We start from the raw sequence: 12,807 nt of genomic DNA, 5'->3' as shown, positions 1-12,807 counted from the left end.
GTAGGATGGATAGAGCATTGCTGAGAGGATATTCTATAACTATTTCATTTGTCATCTGTGTAGAGCTCATTATGGAACGCTAGAAGCCGGGCATGTCAGCGAGCCAAATAACTCATCGTAAACTACATGTAACTACTTAGTGATTAGCAATACTGTACTTAATAATGTATCAAGAAATCATATTGTTAGCTCTGTACCAGTGATTTGCCCAGGTTATTGAGCTCTGGAAACTTCCAGACTGAGACTTCAGGGTCATCACAGGGGGTCCCGATGTTTGAGGCAGAGATTGTTATTATTTATTGATGAAAACGATACAACACGCTTTTCCCCCAGAAGCCAAGAATGCTTTAAGTTGACCAGATTCAGGGGAAGGATTTGATGAAGCACAGTTAACCATCATCATTTAACACTGATCCAGTGAGTGTATTATCTTTCCATTTCATGAATCAGGGCCTCAACTGGTTGGATTGATAGAGAACGTAGCCCTGTGGCTACCATTGTTTATACTGACATCTACCAACTGACCCAAGTTGAACAATGGATTTTGGTGTTCCAACACCCATTGACACTTCCCTGCTGTATGACTATGTTAAGCCTGTGTTCTGATCCACTTTTTCACCAACCGTCTCTGGAGGAGGGGATCCCTCACTGAAATGCTCCTCCCAAGGTTTCTTCAATTTTTTCTCCTCAAGTGAGTTTTTCTGGGAATTCTTTTTTGTCTTCCTTGAGGGTTTAGGTTGGTTGAGCGGCCGTTCTATGGGCGTATGTGAAGCCCTCTGTGACATAAATTTTGATTTGAATTGAGGACGGAAAATACAGTTCAGGAATGTTGGATGAACAGCAGAAGTCAAGGGTATGCAAGGATTATCTTTGCCGTAGGGGTAGAGGCTAAAATTCTCTAAACACATGCACACACACACACACTATACTTCTTCCCCAGTCAGTTTATGTGCTATTTGTCTCTCTCACTCTCGAAAAACTGCCTTGTCTTGTCATGAATATTTCATTCTTGCACTCCAATTATGACAAGAATTCCAGCTATGGGACACAGCTCTAATGATGCACCGCATAATTCTACATCGTGTGCACCTACAATTTTTTCATCTTGACTGTTTTGTATCCAAAAGAAAAACATCTCAGGTAAATTAATTGTTTGGGGAGAATAGACGAGTTCATACTTTGAATGTATTTCAGAAGGTAGGACATTTTGTTAAGACAAGGTCATACAGCAGGCCACATAGTATATACTCATTTATGGCCTTGGAAGGGGAGAGAGTTGGTGACCTTCAAGCTTGGTTCCATTGCTTGAAGGTCAGTATAATGTGAAGAGGGGCATGGTGGGTGTTGAGGTCTACACTGGATGAGGTGAGAAACCATGTAAGCATTGTTGAGAGCATCCGTATAATGGATGTCAAATGGGGAAAAAAGGTAAATATCTGAAAAAGGTCACTGAGCTTTCAGCTTTCATTCCTAAGACAATATCTTGTTAAGTCACCACTGTGGAACTGAAATGCAGAATAAGACAATTTAGTGTTGAGATTCTACAACTGTTCTATCTCATCTCACTTTTGAAGTTGACCAAGTGCCATGAATAATGTAACATGTATGCCCCCTTGAAAGGATTATCTTAGGCAAAGATTCAATTCTTGACTCAGTGATGCACCTTCCTTTGGGCAAAGGCAGGTTTCTCTCTCTGTTTCCAAACAAGAGGGGGGATCATGTCAGGCGTAATCAATTGTCCTCATAGATTCTCTTTAGTCTAAACCTCCTTTTGTGAGATCAAAGACATCCGTAAGCTCTTGCCATGGCTTTGAACTTGAACTTGTCCTCAGATAACCTTCTTCCTGTCTGCTTCTTCATGAGGCAGTATTGAAGTTACACAGACAGAAGATAAGGAGGAGACTAACAAATTAGACTTCTGAGAAGGGGGGGGGGGTCGATCCCATTAGTCAGAAAAAGTCTCACCTCAGCCACTTCTTGCATAAAGTAAGTTCTGCATTGTTTCGTGTTTTCGGTCTATATACTGGAAGAGTGGCACAAAAGCTCCTTAGAATCATTTTCTCCAGAAGGGAGACGAAAGACACAGGTACATTCCTGTGGTAACGTCTTTTTCTGTTTCAAACTCACACCCACGAACACACCCAGATGAAACATGCTCCTGTCCCACCCGAAAGGAGAGAGCTGAGAAGGGGACCATCAATGCGATCCCTCTGCCACATGGTTTAATACTCTTTAATGACTTGGGCTTTAATGACGGCGTTGAGCCTGTTTACTCGGCTAAACATTAATGAGCCTCCGCTCGGTCCTGTGATGTAGAAATGTGTCGTCCTTCATGGCGTGTTCTCTCCTGATAGCAGCTACAATTAGCACTATCATTAGAGCTTCTCTCAATCTGTATGTGCTTTGCCCCCTCTCTGTGTGTGTGTGTGTGTGTGTGTGTGTGTTTGTTTGTGTCTAGAGATGTTTGTGAACTGTATGTGTGCTCTGGTTTTTTCCTATCTTTCTCGGGACAATCCTTCTACACCACTCCAACACACAGTTACATGACGTCTTCATGCTTTATACTTAGGTTTTGATAACATGAGGTTTTGTTTAAGCTATTGACCCTAAATACCGATTGCTTGCAACAAGCATGCTGTCTGTCGTCTGAGCAGAAAAAACATTACCGATTTAATTATAAGCGTATGATTAAAGATCTATAAAGAGAAGTTACGATGAGTTTAAAGGCTGTGCTCACATACCACCAAGAACCGGTGTGTATTCACCTCACATGCATATTCCATCCAGCGACAGAAGATGACATGCTGAATAGCCATTATTGTTCAAAACCAAATTAAGAAGGAGAAGAACTCTCTCAGCACTAATGACATAATTGCAGCTGTGCTTGATTGAAGCCGCATGGGCAAAGCTGAAGCATGAAGCGCTGTAGCAAGGCCCAATCCTTGATTTCAACTGTCTGTCTGAGCCATGACAAATACGTTGATGTTGTAAAAACACAGGCACAGAGACTGCTGACTGATTCCCTTTCACCCCTGGCACAACATTAGTCATTAGTGAACTGTGATCTGCTCAAACTGTAATTATGGCCCTGGATGCCAGTGTCTGCAAGTACCTGATGTGTGTTGTCCGCCATGTTCTTATTTTCGTCAAAACACTAAAATACTTTATTGAAGTTGAAAGTGGTTTGAATGTATTTTTCTTTCAATGCGAGTCTCCCAGATTTAGATGTAATTCTCAAAAGGGCTTTCATTCAGGGCATTTTTAAGGTCAAAGAGACCCAGAGCTTTTATGTAGTAGCACAGCCTACATGATGGGTGGTACAACCAGAGAGTAGTAGATAAGAGTAGTAATAGATATTTATCCCTGAGATCTTTTTCAATTACTATGTTTTCACAAAACTGCATATAGACTACTTTTTGTAATGCTTGATTGAATGTTTTGGTCAACTTGAACTATCTTGTGTGAAGTTTTCCATGGTCCTACTTTATAAACTTAATTAAATCCACAGGCCGTCATCTAAAATGCTGCCTTTATTATTCTGGCACTTAATACTGTACAACTACTCTACAATCACCTCAATTATCATCAATCCCTGAACACATGTGGGAGTCGATACTGATTCAAGCTTTGAGAGGCGCTCAACTTACAGGACTTTTGAATGGTCAGCATCCCCCATCTCTCTGTTTCTGAATTGACCTTCCAACTATTACCTGGGCTGTAATTTGCTCCCCAGCTCTGCAGACCTCGAGGGAGAACAGGACTGTTTAGAGCACCACCGATCTGTCCCAAGGAAAGGTTGTAAAGCAAAAGTTAGGCTATTCAACTAACTTGGCAAAACGTATTAACAACACAAAGGCTTTTTTAGTTTTGTGTTGGTTTAGAAAGTTTCAAGTTGAAAATGTGGCTTTGAATGTGGCTGAACTGCAGTAGCAAGTGGGTTGATGGCATAGTAATCTTGTGGCCAACTTTCTCTCTGTCTCTTTGTTGTGGTCACAGGTGCCACCTGCAAGCCCTATTGGCTTGCATTCCAAATATTGTGCAAGCTTTGTGAATTTGTGTTCTAATTACAAGTATACCCACCAATGGTAAAGTACATTTAAAAATGTGTGACACTTTTGTAGCTTCATTCACAAGTACTGAACCCTTTCAAGTCATCCTGATGTGTTTGTTGCAAGTTGTGTGTTAGCTTGTAGATGAGATCTTAAAAGGACAAATGTTGTTATTTAGTTTGAAATCAATGTCACATTTGTTTGTCCACCCAGCATGCAGTTCCTATGGCCTAAGTGGTCACCCAACAAGAACAATGTCCGAATGGTGAAATGGCAGGGTTAAAGTTCAAGAGCCTGTCTTCATTTATGCTTTTAGTGAAAAGACCCAGACGTGCACCTTCTGAATTTTTATTAGCCACACAGTAATTACATATCACCGGTTAAAACAGTCAGTAAATTGGTTTCTCCCCCATTAAGTGCAAAGTTTAAAACCGGTGTCTTGGTGTGAAAGCATTATCAGAAGGTTTCAGTCAGCCACCTTAGTCTCCCTTCCCTTCCACACTCACCATTCTATTTGTTCTTATCTTTAAAAAATATATATATATATCTTTTCAGATACTCTATTTGTTCTTATCTTTTCAGATACTCTATTTGCCAGTGCAGCCCCTGCCTACTCATTTTAAGCTGTAAAGTGGAGGGCGTTTGAAAGAATTATTTTGCATATTCACTTGGTGTTGCAAAATAGAATGGAGGACTGTCAAAGGGAAATACTCTTTCCTAAGTGGCTTTCGAATGATGCTCAAGATTTCAGAGCCACACACCGTAACACCAGTTATTTATTATTTCAATAGCTACTAAGTACTAGCTTCTTGGAATGCCTGAAAAAAAGGGTTGTGTTAAGGGTTTAAACAACTTCTGGCTGTAGCACAAAAAAACACTGCAGTGGATCCTGTGGAGGAACTGTTTCTGAAGAGACGGACTGAACCTTTCTTCATCTGTTTTCACACAGGATGTGAATAAGTTAGGATGTGTTCACAAGGGCTCAGGTGCATCACTGTGTGGGATGTTATGTAAATGATGTAATGTAACGTTTTTTGGTTGTTCACAATGTGTGATTCTTGTTTTGGCTACCCGCAATGCTTCGGGGCTATCCTGTTGTTATTATCAGTGACCTATGCACTTTGTAAAGCTCTCTCTTGGAAGTCGCTTTGGATAAAAGCGTCTGCTAAATGAATAAATGTAATGTAAATGTAGGGATGTTTAGGGAAGTGTGCCATTTTTGGTACTGTACACAGAGTGGTTAAACTTGTTATTGTTTATTTTGCCTTTCTAAGGCAACAGCTAAGAACATTTAGTCTTCCAAGGCCATCACAGAATATATTTTCATTTAATAGATTGTTCATCATGATTTTCCATCATAATCTATGTCCAGAGAGTGGTGTTTGATAAGGTACAGAGCACATTATATTGGCTAAAGTGGTCGCTGAAAATGAGCTGTCAATATAAGAAGAAAGTCATTAGAAGCAGAAGTCAAATCAAGTCAGACTTTTTTCCCCCCCTACTAGTAGGTGCATGCATACATACTGTAGAGCTGCAATCTATAGTGTTTTATTTGGACTCTGCATGTCTGAAATCCAAGATGGTGGAGGTGTACGTGTGTGTCTGCGCGGGTAGGGTTATTGACAAAGGAATTGTGTACCATGCACAATATTTTTTTGTGTATTTGCCCGCGAGTGCAATTTAAGGCTAAGTACTAGCCTATTGTTCTAATGGCACTGGATTGAAGTCTCATTCTCTCTCTCTCTTTTCTCAACCACTCTGCAGGCACCTACATGTCCTCTCCTGTGTCACAAGCACACATAGAATGAGATGTCGAGGCCTTTTCTGCCGAGAACATTTGTGTAGAATAGATCAAAAGAGCAGCAGGACAAGCTCCAAACATACCCAGAGCATATTTAATGTGTGTTTGTGTCTGTATTTATGCATCTTGTTTTGTTTTATACATAGGTGCAAAATCAAAGACATGATTGGATCATACACCCTTAAGATCAAGGTTGTTAAGAAGTAGAATTTGGTTTGAGGGTAGATATTAGGGATTAAGTCATCTATACATCACCCACGATCAACTCCATAGAGTGGAGTTATTTGATCTAAAAGCAACTTGACATGCTAACTTTTCCCTACAGGTTTTTTTCCTGGATGAATTTACATTTTTATACATTAGGCCCATTGTAGGACATCCACATCCATACCCTACAGCAAAGTTTGTGGAGTTGGGTTTTATGAAAGCATAAGAAGTTTAAGAAGGTTTTTGTGTGTGTGTTCATACAGTATGTATGCAGTGGTATATCCAGGTCATCTCAAAGGTGGTGACCAGATGGGTCCAGTATTTATTTTGGGTGGCTCTGTAGCCCTGGTCCACCATGAACATGTTGGAAAGGACAAATGGACAGGCTCTGAAAGGAGAAAATGTTGAATTTGTCTGAGGTCATTGCTTCCCATAAGAATATTCCATCATCTGAATCCTGTAATGCAGCCCAGTAAATGTGGGATGCTCTATGTGTAAAACGTATAATATTTTCAGACAGGCATGCATCCAAATACACACTTTTTTTGTTCTTTGCACTTGATTTTCTTTCATGATTGTGCACTTGTGTGAAATACCTTGAGGCGTCAACAGCACACAAGTGTTCATAAAAATGTTCAAAGACTATCAATTATCACAGTATCAAAGTGATCAACAAGTTCATTCTAATTAGTGGAGTGGACTGTTTTGTGTTTGCTCACTAATGGGACACAAGTTGGGTCCACACAAAGCCAAGATTTGTGGGCCTCTGGCCTACATTACACGCTGCCGCGTTTCAAAAACTCTTTGATTTGCTCTTTGAGAGGATTGCGATTAGCCATATTTAAAATGCGAAAAGCATGGTAATTGCTTTATTAATTTGGAGGGGTTTGCACTAAACCGATAAGATTCCCAGTTTTTTTTTCTCACAGAGTCAGAGGCTGCCGTCAACAAGATGAGAGCGCTTAGGGGGAAGTGATTTTAAAGCCCATTTCACACTTGGCTTCAGAGACGACACTCGGATCATGGCACACCCAGCCTCCCCTACCTCGCCAGACATTCTATCCTCCCCTACCTCGCCAGACATTCTATCCTCCCCTACCTCGCCAGACATTCTATCCTCCCCTACCTCGCCAGACATTCTATCCTCCCCTACCTCGCCAGACATTCTAGGCTCCCTTACCTCACCTGACTTTCCAGCCATTTTACCCTTCTCTACCTACCCAGCCTCCCCTGTCTCCCCTACCCAGCCTCCCCTGTCTCCCCTACCCAGCCTCCCCTGTCTCCCCTACCCAGTCTCCTATGTCTCCCCTACCCAGCCTCCCCTGTCTCCCCTACCCAGCCTTCCCTGTCTCCTCTAGGTAGGTGGGTGGGTGGGTGGGTGGGTGGGTAGGTAGGAGAACAGTTGTGAGTACTCACAGGACTATACCAAAGATTTGTTGGATGCCTGATGACAAGGATGCCTATTATATTATAGGTCAACAGTCAACTGTGAAGTTGGCATCATGAGAAGAGATCATCAGAACACAGAGCACTATGCTGTTTACAGACCTATTTGATTCATATAAGCATTTCCTAACTAAAGTTATGGATAGATTGTGCCTCTGGTTATGGTGTGTGTTGAGGTTGATACTGCTTGGGGTCAAGTTCCGTGATGTCCATCTGCCTTTGAACAAAACCTTTACTGAACTGAATGGCTCTTTTTTCAAAACAACACCTTTTCAAGCCAGCATATAGGTCAGTAGCGACTCACGAATCCTCACTGTTGTTGTTTGTCTAGATTTATTGAGCGCTGCGTCTTGTTAATATTGGGATGAATGGCCAATGCAGTACGTGTTTAGGCCTCCCAGAATAGAGTTCCAATCAATAGCGTACACAGACCCGGGATGTTAATTGAATGACCTTTGGTAATGGATGCATTGTACTATGTAGTTAGTGGAGGCGCCATCTTAATCTCCATCAACAGTGTGATAAGACATCCTTTTGCAACTATCTGCCATCTCTCCAAAAAATTTGTATATATTTGTAAAGCTTATCTTAATTAGAATGAAACAAGGACGGTAATTCTATCAAAAACAGCAGATATGAAAATATAGCTTTCACTGACTGAACATGGCCCACCAAAGTAGGCTTTGTTGACGGATAGGCTGTAAGGGCTAAAATAAACAGATGTTTAATTAGATTGATAGAATTAGGATTAATTTATTTCTTGCAGTGTGGATTTCAGAATTGGCTTTGATGGTAACAGCTGAAAAACCACATAACGGCTAGTTATTAATTCCCAAAAATTAAATGATATACAAATATGGCAAGGGATTGCTAAGGAACAATGCTTTAACTTCCCTGCTTATGTATTTATTATGAAGGAAAAAAGACTGACAATAACAAAAACTTTCACTGTTTGACATCAATTAATGGGGCCAATTTCTTATTTAAATTTAGATACAGGGGGTATTACTGCAATTTTGAGCTAAATGTTTAATAACAGAACTGGAAATTCATCATAACTTGTTCTCTCCCAGAAAGAAAGAGAGGCTATCCCCAGACTCCATCTTTGGCCTGTTTTGTGGATCTCTATTCTTTTTATTCTTGTCAATTCTTTTGAGGTCGGAAAATAATTGGCTTCAGGAAAATAATGATCTGTGCTGCTTGGGTCGGTAGTCATTATGTTTCTTACTTGATCACTTGTATTCTCCCTCTCTGACAGGATTTTTCTCATTACGGGAAGATAATGCCTCTAATGAGATTTTGCATGAAAATAGTCAACTGAAATCAGCCTGTATAGCCCACTGACAGAAACCAGGACCCGTGTATCTCTGATGCAAGAATGTAATTACACACACTCAAACTTAGAAACTTCCTCCATCTTGTGTCCATTCAGATTGAGTTCAGGCTTCGGATGTTAACGGTTTTAATGTTTCCACCTCTAGCGGCAAAGCGGCCAATGTTGCTCCACACTTCGTAAAGAGGAGCAAACAGCTATAGCACTTAATCAACAGGTGTTTGAGGAGAGGAGTGACTCATCTGCATTAATATATTAACCTGAGGAGCTCCGAGGCACACAAAGGGAAACAGATAAATAGAAACAGTAATGAGAAACAAGTTTGATAAGCTGTCAGTAAAAAGATTACAATAAGGAATACCGCACTGTTTACAAGATGACAGAATCTAATTACATTTGAGGGCTTTTGTAGAGATCCTGGAACAGCTCTACAAATTTGATCTGAATTTACTTAGTAGTAGAGTGTGCACTGCACTTTGTGAATTGGTTTATTGTTGTGGTAGAGGGTGAGAGGAGTAAAAACTGCTCCTCTGGCCTTTATGTGCTGCATTGCAGCTAAGCAGCATTCTTAGGATTTAACTCTGACTAAAAAACCTGAGTGTGCATTAGCTGATCTTCACACCTAAATGGTGTACATTACAACAATAAACACCTTTCACTTCTTCAGGATAGGCAACCGAGGCCACTGAGTTTGAAATGTTATACCCGTGCTCTTGAGGGTTTCCCTTTACAAAGAACCCCAATAAAACAATGATTTCCCTCTTGCCCATGTCCGTGGCTAGGCATGAGGCTGGGCACTTGGACCTGGCCCCCGGCCCCTGCTGCTGTGGCTGCACACTGCTCCGGGCTGGGAGGACAGACGGCAGGATGGGTTCAGATTCAGAGGTGAATTTCTACGGTAGATGCTCCTACATGTGTATGTGCTCCACCGCTCCCTGGATGCTGTGTGTGTGTGTGTGTGTGTGTGTGTTCCTTGATGGTTGTGATAAATACAGGGTTAAATACACTGAGACACTGTGTGTGATGCATTGTGTGTAGAGGCACAGGGTGTGTGTGTAGAGGCACAGGGGGTGTGTGTAGAGGCACAGGGTGTGTGTGCAGTGATGCTTGTGTTGTGCTTTGTTCTTGTGCTTTTTCCATTTTTTTCGTCTCAAACCCTTACTGCTGTGTGAATAGCAGACCTGCTAATGTAAAAAAAACCTGTCTGCTCTTCAACAAATGATGTCTGTAGTTTTTAACTTTTAAAAGGGCAACAAGCACCAGGATTGAAACTTTGCATGGGCTTGTGCCCACAGACACCAGGAGCAGTCATCTATGAAATGACTGCATGCATTTCCCCCAACACCTTTTTATACATAACAAAAGGACTGATAAATAATGAACAAATAGTATTATGTAACACGTTATCGGTCAAGTAATGAAACTCCCAATTCAAAGAGTCTTGTTATCCTTCAGTAATTGAAAGGAGATTTGCATTTTGAAGATTATCATGTAACAAAGATGTTGGGTCTTTTCAACTTTCCCTTTTCACAGGTTTGGTTGGTGGCTCATTGAAAGTGCATTGAACTCTGATGTTGTTCCATCTCGGAAATTAGATTGATCCAAAACTGTTCATCACAACAGAAAAGAGAGATATATCCACAACAGGAAATTACTTGTTTTTTTACACATTCTCAGGCAGACTTATGACTCAATATAAAGATATTGTTATACATTATTCCTGCATGATTTACTTCATTGCATATACTCCCATATCACATTTACACATAGTTTCAAACAGACAATATTGGATCTCAGAGTCTAGTCACATCACCGTTCTTCCTATCAAAGTACTGAACAACAACAAAGCACAACACAAGCATCACTACACACACACCCTGTGCCTCTACACACACACCCTGTGCCTCTACACACACACCCTGTGCCTCTACACACACACCCTGTGCCTCTACACACAATGTATCACACACACTGTCTCAGTGTGTCTCAATTGTGTAACACAATTGCTTTTCACTGTTAACACATTGCTGCAATGCATAAACATTTCTTAGGCATGTTTAAAAACAGGGGTAGCTGCAAGCTGCAAATAACTTTTAGCTATAACATAACAGAAAAAAATGACTCCAATCGGTTCATCTCCTGACATTGGATGCTAATCATGCATTGAATGTGACGCTGTCCCTGCACAAAAGGTCAGTACATACAGCATAAATGAAATAGGCAGAGATTTCTCTGCCTATGTCTTTGTGGAGCCCTTGAACAATCTGGCTCTTTATTACTGGCGAGTTCTTTATGAAGCAAGCCCCCCCCCCCTCCCATCCTTCTCCATGTCCTCTGAAGGGAGACTATATATCAGCTGGCTTGGCTCTTTGGCGGCTCCTCGCGCCATTGGTCATAACACGGTGAAATATGCTGGGTCCCAGCCCAGGGCCCACCAGCATCCGGATCCCATGATCGTATCGTATCATTTCTTTGGGGCGACCCATACCATTGCGTGTTTTCTTGATTTCCCGCTCTCATTCACTTTCTCATGTCTTTGTCTATCTTTATCCCCCTTCTGCTTGTTTGTTTATGAGGAAATGTATTCACGTTTGTATGTGCAGTTGGGGAGATAGGGAGCGCTGGCAGGAGCCCCGGGAAGCTAGACAGAAAACAGGCACAGCTGGTATGTTGTTCCCTTACAATAGGCCAGAGTCAAAAGACGAAAGTGTGTTGCACTTTGTTTCAACACAAACTGTCTTTCTGGGAAGTTGGATTTAATGATATTGATATGACTGCAGATCCCGTTGAGGAAAGATGTTTTTGAGAAATTGCACGGTCAGCAAATACAGTCGGAATATATCTACAATATTGATGTTGCGTTATTCGGGGTGAAACAAGGCTAAAAAGTGTTCAGTCTCCTGACTTCAAACTTGAATCAAACTTTACCTAACAGTACCATCGGTGTCATGATCTCAAGGATCATGACACATAAGAGTATGACTCGCTGTTTTCCAAGATGGCTGACCCTCGAGGAGCCAGAGACTGTCATCTCCACTGCCAAAAGCATCTTCTTGATTCCAGGAGCAGAACCGAAGCTTTAGCTGGAGCTCTGATGCAGTCTGGAGGAGTGATGGGATTCTGGGGCTTCCAGGTGCCAGAGGCAGGCTCATTTTCTCCAGAAGACATCACAATGAGGCCCTTGTGGGTGGACTCGCTGTCTGTCGCTGGACACATTTAGACTCAGGCTTGGTTTACTTCTGAATGTTCTGTCTGAGTAAACCCTACACAGGTGTAAGGGGGTTAATAAAGGGTTTAAAAAACACTTTTCAATCTTTTAAATTGACTTAGTTTAGCAACTACAACTTGCTAGTTGATTCCACTTAACACACAGGTCGAGTTACTGGGCGTACAGTGTTCCGTCTGTCTGTCTGTAGTGTTCAGGACGACATTGATGTTAGGGGCTTTCAATTAAACCCCTCACACAACCCACCATGTTTTCCAACTGTGTACTTCTTGTCGAGGACAACGTGTTGGGGTGCCTCTCTTCCAATTTTATGATTGGCGATTCAGTTTAGTACAGCTGAGCTGAAGAGCTGTGTCATCCTATTGTTCTAAGGAAACTTGACAGTGATTGGCAGATAGACCCAATTAGGCCAGCAATTGGATGACACAAGCCCAGTCATCAAATTCACATCTGGACTCCCAGCTGTCAAATACTCACACAGATCTCCGAGGTATCTCTTCAAGACAGAGGCATCCTTGAGTCCAGTCTGCCTGCCTGTCTGTCCATCTGCCTGTCTGTCATGCACTTTTAAACAACCTTGACCCAATCCCCCAAAACAGTAAATAACATTAGAATGCAAACAAGAAATACTCCTCCTACATGAAGTACCACCACCCACCCAACTGTTACAGGAAGTACCATCCTAACTGACTACTACATTTAGTCATTTAGCAGACGCTCTTATCCAGAGCGACTTACAGTAAGT

The sequence above is a fragment of the Hypomesus nipponensis genome, chromosome 22 (assembly GCF_054491055.1).
Source record: "Hypomesus nipponensis isolate SF chromosome 22, ASM5449105v1, whole genome shotgun sequence".
NCBI lineage: Eukaryota > Metazoa > Chordata > Actinopteri > Osmeriformes > Osmeridae > Hypomesus > Hypomesus nipponensis.
Note: the sequence above shows the minus strand (reverse complement) of the source record.